The 17936-nt window shown below is 46.5% G+C and overlaps 1 protein-coding gene across 2 annotated transcripts in view; it reads right to left on the reverse strand.

The window, feature by feature from the left end:
- The window catches only part of tlr1 (toll-like receptor 1), a 68449-nt gene that overhangs the window by 10240 nt on the left and 40273 nt on the right, over positions 1–17936 (reverse strand). The window contains exon 1 of one of the 2 annotated variants that reach the window (XM_085968635.1): positions 9811–10231. The exons of the other annotated variant lie outside the window; for it this stretch is intronic. The gene's annotated coding sequence lies outside the window, so the exon portion shown is untranslated. Of the gene's footprint in view, positions 1–9810; positions 10232–17936 lie in introns of those variants that run through there. 2 annotated transcript variants of the gene reach the window in all.

Here is a 17936-nt window from a genome sequence, read left to right on the forward strand (position 1 = left end):
CGAACATAAATATAGACAGAGAACACAAACACAAATGTGCACCCTATTCACAACAAATCTAATCTAATTCTTTTCAGATTATTGTTAAAAACATCCTTTTAATTAGTCTGTCCATGCTTATTTTTAACCTGACGCTTAAAAAAAAACAATTTTAAAGCTTTACTTTTAGTGTTATTTTAAAACCATTAACTTGTACTCAAGAGCTCAAAATCAGACAGTGCCATATCTTGAAGTGACTAAAAGCATACTGTTATTTCCAAAGTGAAGAGAATACACTTTGCTGTCCCTACGATTTTAATCACCGACCAGATGATCTTAATTTAAAAATAGCTATTTTAGACATGTTGGCTGGTGAACTCTATACACAGTAGTTCTGGAAATTAAAAAATGAATTATGTTCCTTCTGACTGCTTACCCTTCCATAATAAATCAAACAAAAGGAGAAGCAGCAGTGGTCAGTCAATGGGCAAACAGCTTCAAACAACTGATGAGCAGGAATACAGAAACTCAAACTACAACATTGACAATAAAGGTACCTCTTAAACTGGGAATCATATTCAGGCACTCGTTCGGCTTTTGTCACGTTTCTGCACTAAAGCTATTGGAAGAAGCTGCCTGCACCCTGCTGGTACTGATCGTAAAATACTCAACAATCTATCACCAGTTGCGAACAGTGGACTTTTAATACAAATTAGTTTTGTGGAATGATTTGAAGGAGAAATTTTTGTTCTCTCCCCTCTGACATGGTCCTGCAGACAAGGACAAGCACCGAAGGCTGGAGTCAGACAAAAGGCCCCCGAGTGCCCGATCACTCCGCACAAACACACCGAGCTCCCTTCAACACTTACCCAAAACACTATATTGAAGCTGAACAAAACACATTTAATGCTAAATAACGGCTAACTTCAGGTCCTTTGAAATGTTTCCTGGTCTTGGTGAGCGGGGAGAAGGAGATCCGGTCGTAAACAGTAAAACCAAGAGCCGGGCGGCTGTCTTAAGCAAGGGACCTAGGCCCGCCCACAGCATCAGGACACCGAATGGACAAACAGCTGGCTTTGGTCAGGTGCCAGCAAACCAAGGAGGCGAGTCCGATCCAGCTCACAGCTCCATCCCATTAGCTCCTACGCACAGATGCATCGCCCTCGACCAGTGCCGTCACCAGAGTCCAGTTTGAGAACAACTGTGCGGGCCGGATAGAATCAATTGGCGTGCTGGATATGACCCCCGGCCGTATTTTGCCCACCACTGTACTAAATGAATACTTTGCATCTGTCTTCACTAGAGCAGAGGATGCTGCCAATGTAGCAGTAGAGGGGGAGGCAGTCGTGATATTGGATAGAATAAAAATAGATAAAGAGGAGGTACTTAAAAGGTTGGCAGCCCTCAAAGTAGAAAAGTCACCTGGTCCAGATGGGATGCATCCTAGGTTACTGAGGGAAGTAAGGGTGGAAATTGCAAAGTATCTGGCCACAATCTTCCAATCCTCCTTGGAAATGAGGGTGGTGACAGAGGATTGAAGGATTGCAAATGTTACACGCCTGTTTAAAAAAGGGAGAGGGATAAATACGGTAACTACAGGCCAGTCAGTCTAACGTTGGTGGTGGGGAAACTTTTAGAGACAATGGGCTGGATTTTACGAATGTTGGCGGGTCTGTCGCGGGCGACGTCGATGGCGGGTCACGACCCGCTGCTGTCTCCATCCCAGCCTCTGAAATGAATTTCCCCTGATTGGGCTTGTTAAGCCCGCCCAGCGCGTTTCCTGGCCAATTAGAGGAAGCAGGTCTGGTGATATCATTTAATGACGCATCATCAACCGGTTTCCTTAAAGGAACCATGGCCAACTTTATTTTGACATTTGTGCTGTCAGTCTTTGATGCGCTATCAATTACTCATAAAAGACTGAGAGTTAAGAGAGTAACTAAAGGCTTTTATTAACAAAAGAATGAAGGTCTGCCTCGAGTGGTCGACCGGTCCAGAATACAAAGGGGCTGGGGAGCAGTCACCTTTATACTAGGACTTGTGGGAGGAGTCAGCCGAGGCATGTCCAGGCATGTACACAGTGGAATACAAACAGTGGTTTACCACATTCACCCCTTGTTTAAAATTGAGTCCGGCGGGGTGAAGTGTATTAAAAGTTAGTGTATTGGAGTCTCTCCGGAGGTCTTGTCTGCCGCTGTGATCGGCGTGGCGACGGCAGGGGTAGTGGAGCTTCCGGCATCGAGTCCCGCGTAGGCTGTGGCACAGGCGTGTCGTCCTCGTAGATGTCGAGCGGGTCGCTGGGCCCAGGCCTGCCGTCTGCTGGGGCTGGGTATCGGATCATGGGGGGGGGTGGTAGTGAGTAGTGGGTTACTGCGGCCCCCGAGGGTGCAAGGTCTCTTATGGAGACTGTGCCCTCCCGCCCGTCCGGGTATGCAATGTAAGCATACTGGGTGTTGGCGTGGAGGAGGTCGACCCTCTCGACCAGGGGGTCCGTTTTATGGGTCCTCACGTGCCTTCTCAGTAGGACCGGCCCTGGGGACGTCAGCCATGGCGGTAGCGATGTCCCCGATGTGGACTTCCTTGGGAAGACAAACATTTTCTCATGAGGGGTGGCATTAGTGGCAGTGCAGAGCAGTGACCGAATAGAGTGGAGCGCATCGGGGAGCACGTCCTGCCAGCGGGAGGTTGGAAGACCCCTAGACTTTAAGGCTAGCAGGGCGGCCTTCCAAACTGTTGCATTTTCTCTTTCCACCTGTCCGTTCCCCCGGGGGTTGTAACTGGTGGTCCTGCTTGTGGCAATACCCCTAGTTAGCAGGTACTGACGGAGTTCGTCGCTCATAAACGATGAGCCCCGGTCGCTATGGATATAGCTGGGGAAACCGAACAGGGTGAAGAGGTCGTTCAGACATTTAATGACCGTGGCACTGGTCATGTCCGGGCAGGGGATGGCGAACGGGAAACGGGAGTACTCATCAATAATATTGAGGAAGTACACATTGCAGTCGGAGGAGGGGAGAGGCCCTTTAAAATCAACGCTCAGGCGCTCGAAGGGGCGAGTGGCTTTTATCAGGTGGGCCCTGTCTGGTCTATAAAAGTGCGGTTTGCACTCAGCGCAGACTTGGCAGTTCCTGGTCATGGTCCTGACCTCCTCAATAGAGTAAGGCAGGTTGCGGGCCTTGATGAAGTGGAAGAACCTGGTGACCCCCGGGTGGCAGAGGTCATTGTGGAGGGCCCGCAGTCTATCGATCTGCGCGCTGGCGCAGGTGCCACGCGATAGCGCATCCGGGGGTTCATTGAGCTTCCCGGGCCGGTACAAGATCTCGTAATTGTAGGTGGAAAGTTCGATTCTCCACCTCAAGATCTTGTCATTTTTGATTTTGCCCCTCTGCTTGTTGTTAAACATGAAAGCAACTGAACGTTGGTCAGTGAGCAGGGTAAATCGTTTTCCGGCCAGGTAGTGCCTCCAATGACGCACAGCCTCCACAATCGCCTGGGCCTCCTTCTCAACAGCGGAGTGTCTGGTCTCCGGGCCTTGGAGGGTTCGTGAAAAGAAGGCCACGGGTCTCCCCGCCTGATTGAGGGTAGCGGCCAGGGCAAAGTCGGACGCGTCGCTTTCCACCTGGAAGGGGATGGATTCGTCCACTGCGTGCATGGTGGCTTTGGCAATGTCTTCCTTGATACGGTGGAAGGCTAAGCGGGCCTCTGCCGTCAAGGGAAAAGAGGTGGACTTGATCAGCGGATGGGCCTTGTCCGCATAGTAGGGGACCCACTGGGCATAATAGGAGAAAAACCCTAGGCACCTCTTCAGGGCCTTGAGGCAGTGGGGCAGTGGGAGTTCCATAAGGGGACGCATCCGGTCGGGGTCGGGGCCGATGACTCCGTGTTCCACAACACAGCCAAGGATGGCGAGGCGGTTTGTGCGGAATATGCACTTCTCCTTGTTATATGTCAGGTTCAGGAGTTGGGCGGTGCGGAGGAATTTTTCGAGGTTTGCGTCATGGTCCTGCAAGTCACGGCCGCAGATGGTCACATTGTCCAGATATGGGAAAGTGGCCTGCAACGCATTTTGATCTACCATCCGGTCCATCTCCCTTTGGAAGACGGAGACCCCGTTGGTGACGCCAAAGGGAACCCTAAGGAAGTGATAGAGGCGGCTGTTTGCCTCAAAGGCAGTATACTGGCGGTCCTCAGGGCGGATAGAGAGCTGGTGGTACGCTGATTTCAGGTCAATGGTCGAGAAGACGCGGTACTGCGCGATCTGGTTGACCATATCAGCTATGCGGGGGAGTGGGTAGGCGTCCAGCAGGGTGTAGCGATTTATTGTCTGGCTGTAGTCGATGACCAGGCGCTGCTTCTCGCCGGTCTTAACGACCACAACCTGGGCTCGCCAAGGGCTGGTGCTGCCCTCAATAATCCCTTCCTTCAGGAGCCGCTCCACTTCGGTTTTAATGAAAACCCTGTCCCCGGCACTGTATCGCCTGCTCTTTGTGGCGATGGGCTTACAGTCGGGGGTGAGGTTAGCAAACAGTGGGGGGGGGGGGTGACTCTGAGTGTGGAGAGGTTGCACCTGGTGCGCGGCGGGCAATTTGGGAGCTGCTGGCTGCGGACTGTGAGTGGGGGTAGGGGTCCACCGTACGCCATCGTAACACTTTTAAGGTGGCACTGAAAATCTAACCCCAGCAGGATGGCAGCGCAGAGGTCAGGCAGGACCAGAAGTTTAAAATGATCGTACACGGTCCCGTCTACTACGAGTGTCACTACGCAGTAGCCGCCGATGTCTGCCGACTGGGACTCGGAGGCCATAGAAATCCGCTGGTGCGCAGGCAGGACTGGGAGAGAGCAACGCCGCACCGTGTCGGGGTGGATGAAGCTCTCCGTGCTCCCAGAGTCAAAAAGGCAGATTGTATCGTGGCCATTTACCTTAATGTCCATTGTGGAGCTGGCCAGCTGGTGCGGTCTCGCTTGGTCCAGTGTAACGGATGCCAGCGTAGGGGTCGGTGTGTCGCTGCGGGTATCAGGTGAGGCGGTGTTGGGGGCCTGTTGCGTTCCGGCTGTCGTCCAAGATGGCGGCGTCCATGATCCCCATGTGGCTGGAGGCGTCCAAAATGGCTGCTGTACCAGTGGTTCGCACATGGCCGGGGAGGCCCAAGATGGCGGCCCGCATGGCCCACACGCGGCGCTGCTGGGGATCGGGGTGGCTTTGGCCCTGCAGACGTTAGCGTAGTGTCCCTTCTTCCCGCAGCCCGAGCAGATCGCGTTTTTCGCCGGGCAGCGCGCTCTGGGGTGTTTTGCCTGGCCACAGAAGTAGCATTTCTGGCCTTGGGGCACTGCTGTCTGGCCTTGGGACACTGCTGCGGTAGTTGGGCCGTTGCTGGGGTGTGGCTGGGGTGGCACGGCGCTATGAGGCGGTCCTACCGTGTCCCAGGCTGTCATTCCCCGCGGCGTCCACGGTGCAGAGGAGTAGGCATCCATGCCCCGGTAGGCTGCATCCATTGATAGTGCGAGTTCAGAGGCCTTGTTGAGGTCGAGGTCACTTTGCTCCAACAGTCGCTGTCGGGTGTAATTGGATCTGTGGCCCGCTACAAAAGCGTCCCGGATAAGTTCCTCTGTGTACACGGCGGCCTTTACATCCTTACAACCACAGGCCCGGCCAAGCACAGACAGTGCCTGAAGGTATTCCACGGTCAATTCCCCAGGTTGTTGTTTACGACTCCCCAGAAGGTGCCTGGCGTACACTTCGTTCACTGGGCGCGTGTACTGGTCCTTGAGGAGCTTGATAGCGTCCGCGTACGTGGTCGCGTCTTGGATGACCGAGTACACTCGGTGGTTCACTTTGGAGGTCAGGACATCCAGTTTGTCCTCGTCCGATTTGATTGCTGCGGAGGCGGTCAGGAATTTTTCGAAACACTTAAGCCAGTGAGTAAACTTGGTGGATGAGTCCGCCTCCCGATGATCTAAGTCCAGGCATGCTGGTGTGAGGATCTTCTCCATTATAAAAATTTAGTTAATAAAATTGATGCGCTATCAATTATTCATAAAAGACTGAGAGTTAAGAGAGTAACTAAAGGCTTTTATTAACAAAAGAATGAAGGTCTGCCTCGAGTGGTCGACCGGTCCAGAATACAAAGGGGCTGGGGAGCAGTCACCTTTATACTAGGACTTGTGGGAGGAGTCAGCCGAGGCATGTCCAGGCATGTACAGAGTGGAATACAAACAGTGGTTTACCACAGTCTTCCACAGCACTAAGGTGCTGCAAACACTGACAAGCACTGCACAGAGGTGCACGGCTGCACCCAGGCTCTCCCATGACTCCCTCCATGTGCTTATGGAGGGAGTCACAGTACACAGGGAGGCCCTCTTCCCTTCCCGTGGGCGGAAGAGACCTCCCCAGGAGATCAACAAAGCCTGGTTGCACATTGCAGAGGAGGACACAAGCAGGGATGTGGTCAGGAGGACCAGGCTGCAGTGCCGCAAACGTTTCAAAGATCTCAGTAGTTCACGAAACGTTAGTACAAATTCACACTCAAACTCATCCTGCTGTGCCTCTCATCACATCCCCATCACTCTGCCTTCCCAACCCTACTTCTGCACATCCTTACTCACACCAACTTACCTTGCACCCCACCCATCCCTCTCTATCTACATTATCACTTCCCCATCTCACTAGCCAGCCCTCACACGCACCCTCATCCTCGTGTAATCATACCAACTAACAACACACAAGGGTAGGTACTTGGGTGTTTTATGCAATGTTCATGTAAAGTTTCTGTTAATGTGGTGTCAAATATTGAAACCTTTATTTTCAACACTTTGCGTTCTTGGACAGATTTGTGTGCACCTTTGGAAGTGGCTTTGTGAGTTGCAGTGAATAGTGAGACATAATGGTACCCTCCACAATGGTGATGAGTGTGAAAGGAATGACTTGGGCAGTGTAGGGATGCTTTATGGTGTAGGTGTGGGGTGGTGCCAACCTGGCACATCATGTGGCAGCCAGGGTGTACAGCATCAAGTGAAGTAAATCTGGCCATGGTGAGGCCATCCCTGGCCTCCCGGGCAGCAATGTGGTTGGGTGCTGATGCCTTCTGTCCTGTGCTGCATGAGTTGATTGCGGAGAAGGTTGGTCTTACTGTTGGTGCTGCTGGTGTGCCTTGTGATGCTGGTGTTGGGGCTGATTGTGGTGTGATTCTGAGGACCAAGGTGAGAGAGTTTCAAGGGCACCCATGCTGATGGAATAGATAGCAGGTGAAGTAGAGATGACAGAAGCGATCTGTCAATGGTGAGAGAGGTAATGAGGTCAGACTGGATGGAGACTTGTGTAAAGACTTGCAGCATCCTGAATCTGTAGTGGAAATGCCGTTTAGAGAAGCTAGTGGTTAAGGGAACATTTCTCAATCAGCTGGGAGTGTTGACTTGACATTTGAAGCTGTCAACTCATCAGCTGATTCAGTGGCCACTAACCTCTCACCTCAGCTTCATGGACGAGGTCTAGGCACAGCAGGAAACCGGTGGGTAACCTGTCAAATTCAAAAAGCTGGGAAAAAAACATTGATAAGTGACTGTAAACAAGCCACTAATGATTTTAATTGTCTCCCCCGCCACTGTGTGTCGGGTCTGCTCAGCACTCGCAGACCCGACATTTGGTAAGAGGGGATCTCATTGAAACTTATAAAATTCTAACAGGACTAGACAGACTAGATGCAGGAAGGATGTTCCCGATGGCGGGGGAGTCCAGAACCAGGGGTCACAGTCTGAAGATAAGGGGTAAGCCATTTAGGACAGAGATGAGGAGGAATTTCTTCACCCAGAGAGTGGTGAACCTGTGGAATTCTCTACCACACAAGGCAGTTGAGGCCAATTCATTAAATATATTCAAGAAGGAGTTAGATATATTTCTTAAGGCTAAAGGGATCAAGGGATATGGGGAGAAGGCAGGGACAGGGTACTGAGTTTGGATGATCAGCCATGATCTCATTGAAAGATGGAGCAGGCTCAAGGGGCCGAATGGCCTACTCCTGGTCCTATCTTCTATGTTTCTATGTAAAGGTGCATGGCGGTGGGTTGACAGCGGGGTCCTGAACCGCTGGGGAAAAAACACACTTTCCCACCTGACCTGCCACCGATTGCGCCCGCTGACCAACCACCACCCCCCCACCCCTCCCCACCCCCCCCGCAAAATCCAGCCCAATAATCCAGGACAAAACTAATTGGCATTTGGAAAAGTATGGGTTAATGAATGAAAGTCAGCATGGATTTGTTAAAGGCAAATTGTGTTTGTCTAATTTGATCGTGTTCTTTGATGAAGTAACAGAGCGGGTTGATGAGGGTAGTGCAGTTGATGTCATGTATACAGATTTTAAAAGGCATTTGACAAAGTACCACATAATAGAATTGTTAGCAAAATTAAAGCCCATGGGATCAAAGGGACAGTGGCAGCATGGATATAAAATTGGCGAAGGGACAGAAAGCAGCGAATAGTGGTGAATTTATTTTTTAGATGGGTGGGAGGTATACAGTAGTGTTCCCCAGGGGTCGGTATTAGGACCACTGCTCTTTTTGATATATATTATAACCTAGACAGGGCATCATTTCAAAGTTTGCAGATGACACTAAACTTGGAAATGTAATAAACAATGAGGAGGATCATAACAGACTTCAGGAAGACATAGAGAGACTAGTGAAATGGGCAGACACATAAGGAGCAGCAATGTGAACTAAATGGTACAATTTTAAAGGGTTGCAGGAACAGAGAGACCTGAGGGTGTATGTACACAAATCATTGAGATGGCAGGGCAGGTTTATAAGGCAGTTAAGAAAGCGTATGGGATACTTGGCTTTGTAAATAGGGACATTGAATACAAAAACCAGAAAGGCATGCTAAACCTTTACAAAACTCTGGTTAGGCCTCAGCTGGAGTATTGTGTCCAATTCCAGGCACCACACTTTATGGAGGATGTCAAGGCCTTGGAGAGGTTAGAGAGGAGGTTTACTAGGATGATACCAAGGATGAGGGACTTCAGTTATGTGGCGAGATTGGAGAAGCTGGGATTGTTCTCCTTACAACAGAGAAGATTAAGGGGAGGCCTAATAGAGGTATTCAAAATTTTGAGGGGTTTTGATAGAGCAAGTAGGAAGAAACAGTTTCCTGTGGCAAGTGGGTCAGTAACCAGAGATCACAAATTTAAAATAATTGGCAAAAGAACTAGAGGGGAAATGAAGAGACAATTTTCACACAGCGCATTATTATCTGGAACACACCACCTGAAAGGGTGGTGGAATTAGACTCCATACGAACTTTCAAAAGACAATTGGAGATAATTTGCAGGGTTATCTGAAAAAATTTGGGGTGTGGGACTAAATTGGACAGGTCTTTCAAAGAGCCGGCACAGGCACGATGGGCCGAATGGCCTCCTTCTGTGCTGTAAGATTCTATGATTCTCTAGCACTGTATTGCGCTATGTAGATGCCAATGTTGCACATCTCTGTTGCTCAATACCGCAGTCCCTACATACAAGAATAATTTTACAAGTAATCAGACATTTGATGATTTTGTTGTTACAGTACAAATTCTTCCCCCACCACCCAAACAATTCTGTACCAATGAAGACCATAGTGCTAATACAGCCTTGTATGATATCATACAAGATTGACCTTTTTCATTAAATATTTTCAGGATAAACAACATGCCAAGTTGCTTCGATCTGTAAAGCAGAAATTACAAGCAGCTGATGCCTTTCAATATGACTCTAAATGCTGAGAAATCCTTTTGTAAAGGATGTTGCTTCAGTATCTGAAATAGTTAAATAAATTTAGAAATGATTACGAAACACTTACTTTTCAAATGGATTCTTTTATTTGAAAACTGGTCGTCAAACTGAAAAGAAGGCAGCAAAGCGATGGAGAATATTCCAGAAAAATATCCTCTTATTCAGGATTAAACATCTATCGGACATCCTATGCTTTAGAGAACTGCTTAACTAAATAATATATTTATTTCAATTTTTTTTACAACTTGCCAAAGATATTTAAAAAAGGAAGAATTTTAAATAAACAGGAACTGTCTGTTAAAATGTAAAAGAGCTTCCTCTTTCTCGTTAGATTCATTTGACACAGCAGCTGTTAAGATCCAATCAGAATCCTAAATACCATTTTGCAAGGAGGTATCATTTATGTGTTTGTTATTGCAAGCATTTATTTTATGTATAGCTTATGGAATTTTTATTACTTATCAATAAAATCTCAGTTGAATCTCACATTTACAGGAAGTAACACACACTAAGAAACAGGAGTTTTATGTATGTAAGTATAAAAAGAAAAAAATCTGTAAATGTTAGAAATCTCAACTAAAGACAGGAAATGCTGGATGTTATGTCCGAATAAACACTCAAGTTGGTGTGATAATTCAACGACTGCTTTTATTTCAGAGCCTTTGGAACATTTACTCTTTAGATATAACAATCAATATGAGAGGAGACCCTGGAGTGTAATTTCTACAATATTCTTAACTCCACCTGGGGGGCCCTTTAGTGTTCAGTTACACAATATGCAAGCACTATACATTTCAGTGGAATTAAACAGCAACTCTTTCGGGAACTGGTGAGAGAAAAGACAGGTTAGCATTTCAAGTGTCGAGCCATTCGTCACAACTACAAACTGAAATATAAGAGAACCACTTAGTAGATTGAAAAACAATAAAAGGGGGAAATAAACAAAAGATATTTCAATCACAGCGAGAAACTTAATAGGCTAAATAACCTCCAAAAGGTAATTTTTAAAGTGTAGTTGCTGTTTTAATAAGGAGAAACACATTACAGCAGTCAATTTGCACATAGCTAGATACCACAAGCAGCAATGAAAGAAATGACCAGATAATATGTTGGAGCGGTGCTGGCTGAGAGACAAACGTTGGCCAGGACACCAGGTCAAACTCCTCTGCTCCTCTTCAAATATTACCACAGGATCTTTTACATGCACCTGAGAGGGCAGTCAGGGACTTGGTTTAACATCTCGTCTAAAAGGCGGCACCTTTAACAGTGCAGAACTCCTCTAATAATGCAATGAAGTGGCAACCTGGATTATGTGCTCAAGTCTCTGTAGTGGAGCTTAAATCCACAACCTCCTGACTCGGAGGCATGAGTGCTACATAAGAACATAAGAAATAGAGCAGGAGTAGGCCATTTGGCACTTCGAGCTTGCTCCGCCATTCAATAAGATCATGGCTGATCTTCTACCTCATCTCCACTTTCCTGCACTGTCCCCATATTCCTTGATTCCCTTAATATTCAAAAATCTTTCGATCTCTGTCTTGAATATACTCAATGACTGAGCCTTCATAGCCCTCTGGGGTGGAGAATTCCAAAGATTCACCATTCTCTGAGTGAAAAAGTTTCTCCTCATCTCAGTCCTAAATGGTCGACCCCTTATTCTGAGACTGTCCCCTGGTTCTAGACTCCCCAGCCAGGGGAAACATCCTCCCTGCATGTACCCTGTCAAGCCCTGTAAGAATTCTGTATGTTTCAATGAGATCACCTTTATTTCTTCTAAACTCTAGAGAATATAGGCCTAGTCTACTCAATCTGCCCTCATAGGACAATCCCCCCATCCCAGGAACCAGTCTGGTGAACCTTCGTTGCACTCCCTCCATGGCAAGTATATCCTTCCTTAGGTAAGGAGACCAAAACTGTACACAATACTCCAGGTGTGGTCTCACCAGGACCCTATATAATTGCAGTAAGATGTCTTTACTCTTATACTCAAATCCTCTTGTAATAAAGGCCAAATATACCATTTGCTATCCTAATTGCTTGCTGTACCTGCATGTTAACTTTCAGTGATTCGTGTACAAGGACACCCAGGTCCCTCTGAACACCAACATTTCCCAATACTCTGCTTTTCTATTTTTCCTACCAAAGTAGATAACTTCACATTTCTCCACATTGTATTCCATTTGCCATGTTCTTGCCCACTCACTTAGCCTGTCTAAATCCCCTTGAAGCCTCCTTGCATCCTCCTCACAACTTACATTCCCACCCAGCTTTGTATCAGCAGCAAACTTGGATATATTACATTTGGTCGTCTCATCCGAATCATTGATGTAGATTGTGAATAGCTGAGGCCCAAGCACTGATCCTTGCGGTACCCCACAAGTTACAGCCTGCCAACCCGAAAATGACTCTTTTATTCCTACTCTCTGTTTTCTGTCTGTTAACCAATCCTCAATCCATGCTAGTATATTACCCCCAATCCCATGAGCCCTAATTTTGTTTAATAACTTCTTGTGTGGCACCTTAGCGAATGCCTTCTGAAAATCCAAATACACCACATCCACTGGTTCCCCCTTGTCTATTCTGCTAGTTACAACCTCAAACAACTCTAACAGATTTGTCAAACACGATTTCCCTTTCATAAATCCGTGTTGACTCTGCCCAATCCTATTATTATTTGCTAAGTGCCCCGTTACCACGTCCATAATAATAGATTCTAGCATTTTCCCTACTACTGATGTCAGGATAACTGGTCTGTTGTTCCCCGTTTTCTCTCTCCCTCCTTTCTTAAATAATAGGGTTGCATTTGCTACCTTCCAATCCACGGGAACCATTCTAGAATCTATGGAATTTTGGAAAATGGCAACCAATGCATCCACTATCTCTATAGCCACCTCTTTCAAAACCCTAGTATGTAGGCCATCAGGTCCAGGGGATTTATTGGCTTTCAGTCCCATTCATTTCTCCAGTACTTTTTTTTTACTAATACTAATTTCTTTCCGTTCCTCATTCTTGCTAGAGCCTTGGTTCTCCACTATTTCTGGGATTTTTTTGCGTCTTCATCCGTGAAGACAGACACAAAGTATTTGTTTAATTTCTCTGCCATTTCCTTATTCCCCATTATAATTTCTCCTGTCTCAGCCTGTAAGGGACCCACATTTACTTTCGCTAATCTTTTCCTTTTTACATACCTATAGAAGCTTTTACAGTCTGTTTTTATGTCTCTCGCTAGTTTACTCTCATATTCTATTTTCCCTTTCTTTATCAATTTCTTGGTCCTCCTTTGCTGAATTCTAAAATCCTCCCAATCCTCAGGCTTACTACTCTTTTTGGCAACATTATAAGCCTCTTCCTTTGATCTAATACTATCTTTAACTTCTCTTGTTAGCCACAGTTGAACTACTTTTCATGTGGGTTTTTTGTGCCTTAAGGGAATTTGTTGTACATTATGTATTAATTTTTTTAATGCTAGCCATTGCTTGTCTACCATCATACCTTTTAATGCAGTTTCTCAATCTTCCATAGCCAACTCGCCCCTCATACCTACGTAGTTTGCATTGTTTAGATTTAAGACCCTAGTTTTGGATTTAACGAAATCACTTTCAAACTCAATAAAATATTCTACAATATTATGGTCACTCTTCCCTAAAGGCCCCTTTACTACAAGGTTATTAATTAACCCTTTCTCATTGCACAATACTAGATCTAAAATAACCCTTTCCCTAATTGGTTCTTCAACATACTGATCTAGAAAACTATCTTGCATACAGTCCATGAATTCATCCTCCACACTATAACTGCAATTGGTTTGCCCAGTCTATATGTAGATTAAAGTCCCCCATGATCACTGTATTACCCTTGTTACATGCGCCTCTAGTTTCCTGATTTATACTCTGCCCTACATTACAACTACTGTTTGGGGGCCTATAAAAAAGTCCCACCAATGTTTTCTGCCCCTTGTGGTTTCTTAGCTCCACCCAAACTGATTGTACTTCTTGATTTTCGGAGCTAAGGTCCTTTGTCTCTACTGTCTTTATCCCATAAGAACATAAGAAATAGGAGCAGGAGTAGGCCATATGGCCCCTCAAGCCTGCTCCGCCATTTAATGAGATCATGGCCGATCTGATCTTGGGCTCAGCTCTATTTCCCTGCCCGCTCCCCATAACTCTTCACTCCTTTATTGTTCAAAAATCTGTCTGACATGAATCTTGTCATTCATGTGCAAATGACTTATGAAATAATACTGGGCGGGCTGCTGGTGGCGCTGTCCAGGGAGAGTATAAATACTTGGGCATGGGCCCAGCTTGCTCAGGACATTCTTTAACAGGAACTAGTGAAGGACACAACAAGATCTCCATGTTGAAAAACAGTTGTTTAAAGCCTTGTTTAATACTCAGACCAAGGGCCTAGTAGTTTTCTTATGTCACTGTCTATCTCCACCTTAAATATATTCAATGACCCAGCCTTCACAGCTCTCTGGGGAAGAGAATTCCACAGATTTACAACCCTCTGCAAGAAGAAATTCCTCCTCATCTCAGTTTTAAATGGGCAACCTCTTATTCTGAAACTATGCCCCCTAGTTCTAGATTCCCCCATAAGGGGAAACAGCTTCTCTGCATCTACCTTGTCAAACCCCCTCAGTATCTTATATGTTTCAATAAGATCACCTCTCATTCTTCTAAACTCCAATGAGTATAAGCCCAAACTGCTCAACCTTTCTTCATAAGTCAACCCCTTCATCTCAGAAATCAACCTCATGAACTTTCTTTGAACTGCCTCCAAAGCAAGTATATCCCTCCTTAAATAAGGAGACCAAAACTGTACGCAATACTGCAGGTGTGATCTCACCAATACCCTGTAGAGTTGTAGCAGGACATCCCTGCTTTTATACTCCAACCCCCTTGCAATAAAGGCCAACATTCCATTTGCCTTCCTGATTACTTGCTGTACCTACATGCTAACTTTTTGTGTTTCATGCACAAGGACTCCCAGGTCCCTCTGTACTGCAGCATTTTGTAATCTCTCTCCATTTAAATAATAATTTGCTTTTTTATTTTTCTTACCAAAGTGGATAACCTCACACTTCCCCACATTATACTCCATCTGCCAAATGTTTGCCCACTCATTTAGCCTGTCTATACCCCTTTGCAGATTCTTTGCATCCTCTTCACAACTTGCTTTCCCACCTATCTTTGCATCATCAGCAAATTTGGCTACATTACACTCGGTCCCTTCATCCAAGTCATGAATATAGATTGTAAATAGTTGAGGCCCCAGCACTGTTCCCTGTGGTAGCCCACTAGTTACCATTTGCCAACCGGAAAATTACCCATTTATCCCGACTCTCTGTTTTCTGTCAGTTAGCCAATCCTCTATCCATGCTAATATATTACCCCCAACCCCATGAGCTCTTATCTTGTGCAGTAACCTTTTATGTAGCACCTTATCGAATGCCTTCTGGAAATCCAAATACACGACATCTACTGGTTCCTCTTCATCCACCCTGCTCGTTACTGTAAAGTCTGTGGGTTGTTTAGTTAATTAATACACAGACTACCAGAGTAACTTAAAACAGGACTTTACTATTCGAAGGTCAGGGCGAATCTGCCCAATAAATCCTGACACAGCACTTATATACCGGTGTGGTCACCGTCGGTATTACAGTATACAGAAGCCAACAAAGTAGTGCAACACCTAAAGTAGTTCTCTTAAAGGTGGACGGTTACATACAATAGTTCTCTTAAAGGTAGACGGGTACATGCACTACAATCCTCCCTTTTTAGCTTACAACATACTGATTCCCCATTAAACATACATTATAACATATATACAACTTTATGCAAGACAGTTCACAGATTCAGTCTCTCTGGAGGTTTCCGGACTCTGTCCGGATAACGCCTCGGTGGTGTCGTAACTCCCGGCGGGGTAGTAGGTGCTTCTGGCAAGGTAGATTCGGCTTGAAGGACAGTGTCAGGTTCATCTGATTCCAGTATTACCAGATCGGAGGTAGGTGTTCTGGGTATCTCTGTCTCAACATTAACCGTGTAAGGTGGTGGAGTAGGTTGGCCATTTGTGGCTGACCCTATGATCTGGTCAACATGGCGCCTTATTATACTGTCCCCAATGTCCACCGTATACATCAACGGCCCTAGCCTTTTTCCAATAGTTCCAGGCTGCCATTTCTCGGTACGGTAGTCCCGGGCCAAAACTTGTTGACCTATCTGAAAAGATCTAGTTGGCCTTTCATTCATGCCCTGGAATTGCCGGTTCTCTACGTCCCTTCTGACGTTTGGCTTAAGCAAATCCAGCCGGCATCTTAGTCGTCTATTAAAAAACATCATGGCGGGAGTTTGATTTGTGACCGCATGTGTTGCATTCCTGTACGCCAACAAGAAGCTATCCACCTTATGTTGTAAGTTAATGGCTTCATTACCCATGGCCTTTATGGCCTTCTTGAAGGTCTGGACAAACCTTTCAGCCAATCCATTGGAGGCGGGATGGTATGGGGCTGACGTGTAGTGCTTAACCCCATTGCTCTTTAAGAATTTTTGAATTCTTCGGACACAAATTGCGGTCCAGTATCATAACAGATCTGTTCCGGCAGCCCATTCCTAGCAAACATGGTCCTTAACACTGTGATGGTTTTTTCCGTGGTGGTGGTGGACATCTTTATTACCTCCGGCCGCTTGGAGTGTGCATCCACCGCTATTAGAAACATTGAGTCCATAAATGGACCAGCAAAGTCGATGTGTACCCTTTGCCAAGGAGATGAGGGCCACTCCCATGGATGCAGAGGAGCCTGTGGTGGCGCGTTTTGGACCTTCTGGCATCCTAGACAGCTCTTAGTGATTTCTTCGATGTCCCCATCAATGCCTGGCCACCACACGAACGCTCTTGCTAGGTTCTTCATTTTCACTCCACCCAGATGTCCCTCGTGCAGCTCCTTTAACACCTTCTGTTGAAGTTTGGGTGGAATCACCACTCTAGATCCACACATCAGGGTTCCTCGACACACTGACAGCTGTTCTTTTCTCTGCGAAAATGCTGGCAGCGTTGGTTCGCCCTGTGCTGGCCATCCCTCCACTGTTAAATCATAGACTCGTGAGAGAGTCGGGTCATTTCTTGTTTCGTTTTCGATCATCGAATTTGTTACTGGTAGACATTCCACTATGGATGAGTGGAACATCTCTACCGGGTCCACTGTAGTCGCTTCTTCTACTATCGGCAATGGCAAGCGCGATAACCCATCAGCATTTCCATGCTGTTTGGACCTTTTGTATTCGATGTCATATTGGTGTGCCCCAAGTAACACGGACCACCTCTGTAACCTTTGCGCTGTCATGGTGGAAACGGCCTTGTTAGAGTTGAATATGGACACCAACGGCTGGTGGTCTTGTCAGTAATGTGAACTTCTTGCCCTGCAGGTAATGATTGAATTTCTTTACGCCCCACACAAGGCTGAGGGCCTCCCTATCTATTTGAGCATAATTTCGCTCCGCGGAGGTCAATGATCGGGACGCGAATGCCACTGGCCTTTCCGAGCCATTTGGTAACTTGTGTGAAAGTACTGCTCCAATTCCATAGGGGGAAGCATCACAAGCTAGACGAAGAGGTAACGTTGGGTTGAAATGAGCCAACACTTCTTCAGAGGTAATCAACGCCTTGCTTCTGCGAAAGGCCTTTTTACATTCCTCACTCCACTTCCATGGTACTTCTTTCCGCAACAGAGCATTCAGCGGATGCAGCACCGTGGATAGATTCGGCAGAAACTTGTGATAATAATTAATCAACCCCAAGAATGATCTTAACTGTGATACGTTTTCCGGAGCGGGGGCCTTCACGACAGCTTCTATCTTGTCAGGTGACTTGTGCAGCCCCTCTCGGTCAATGACATGACCGCAGTACGAGATCCGTTTTTGGAAGAACTCACATTTCTTGCGATTAACTCAAAGGCCATATTCCTTCAACCTAGTGAGCACCAGTTTCAAATTTGTGAGGTGTTCTTCCTCGTCTTCTCCCGTAATCAGGATATCGTCTAAGTAACACTGCGTGCTTGGAATTCCTTGTAATACCTGCTCCATGGCCCTCTGCCAAATTGCTGGAGCCGAAGCTACCCCAAAAACCAGTCTATTATAACGATACAAGCCTCTGTGTGTGTTGATGGTGAGGTACTGACGCGACTCTTCCTCGACTTCC

This window comes from Somniosus microcephalus, chromosome 2, assembly GCF_052327205.1.
Source record: "Somniosus microcephalus isolate GS21.2 chromosome 2, FLI_Smic_1.0, whole genome shotgun sequence".
Taxonomy (NCBI): Eukaryota; Metazoa; Chordata; class Chondrichthyes; order Squaliformes; family Somniosidae; genus Somniosus; species Somniosus microcephalus.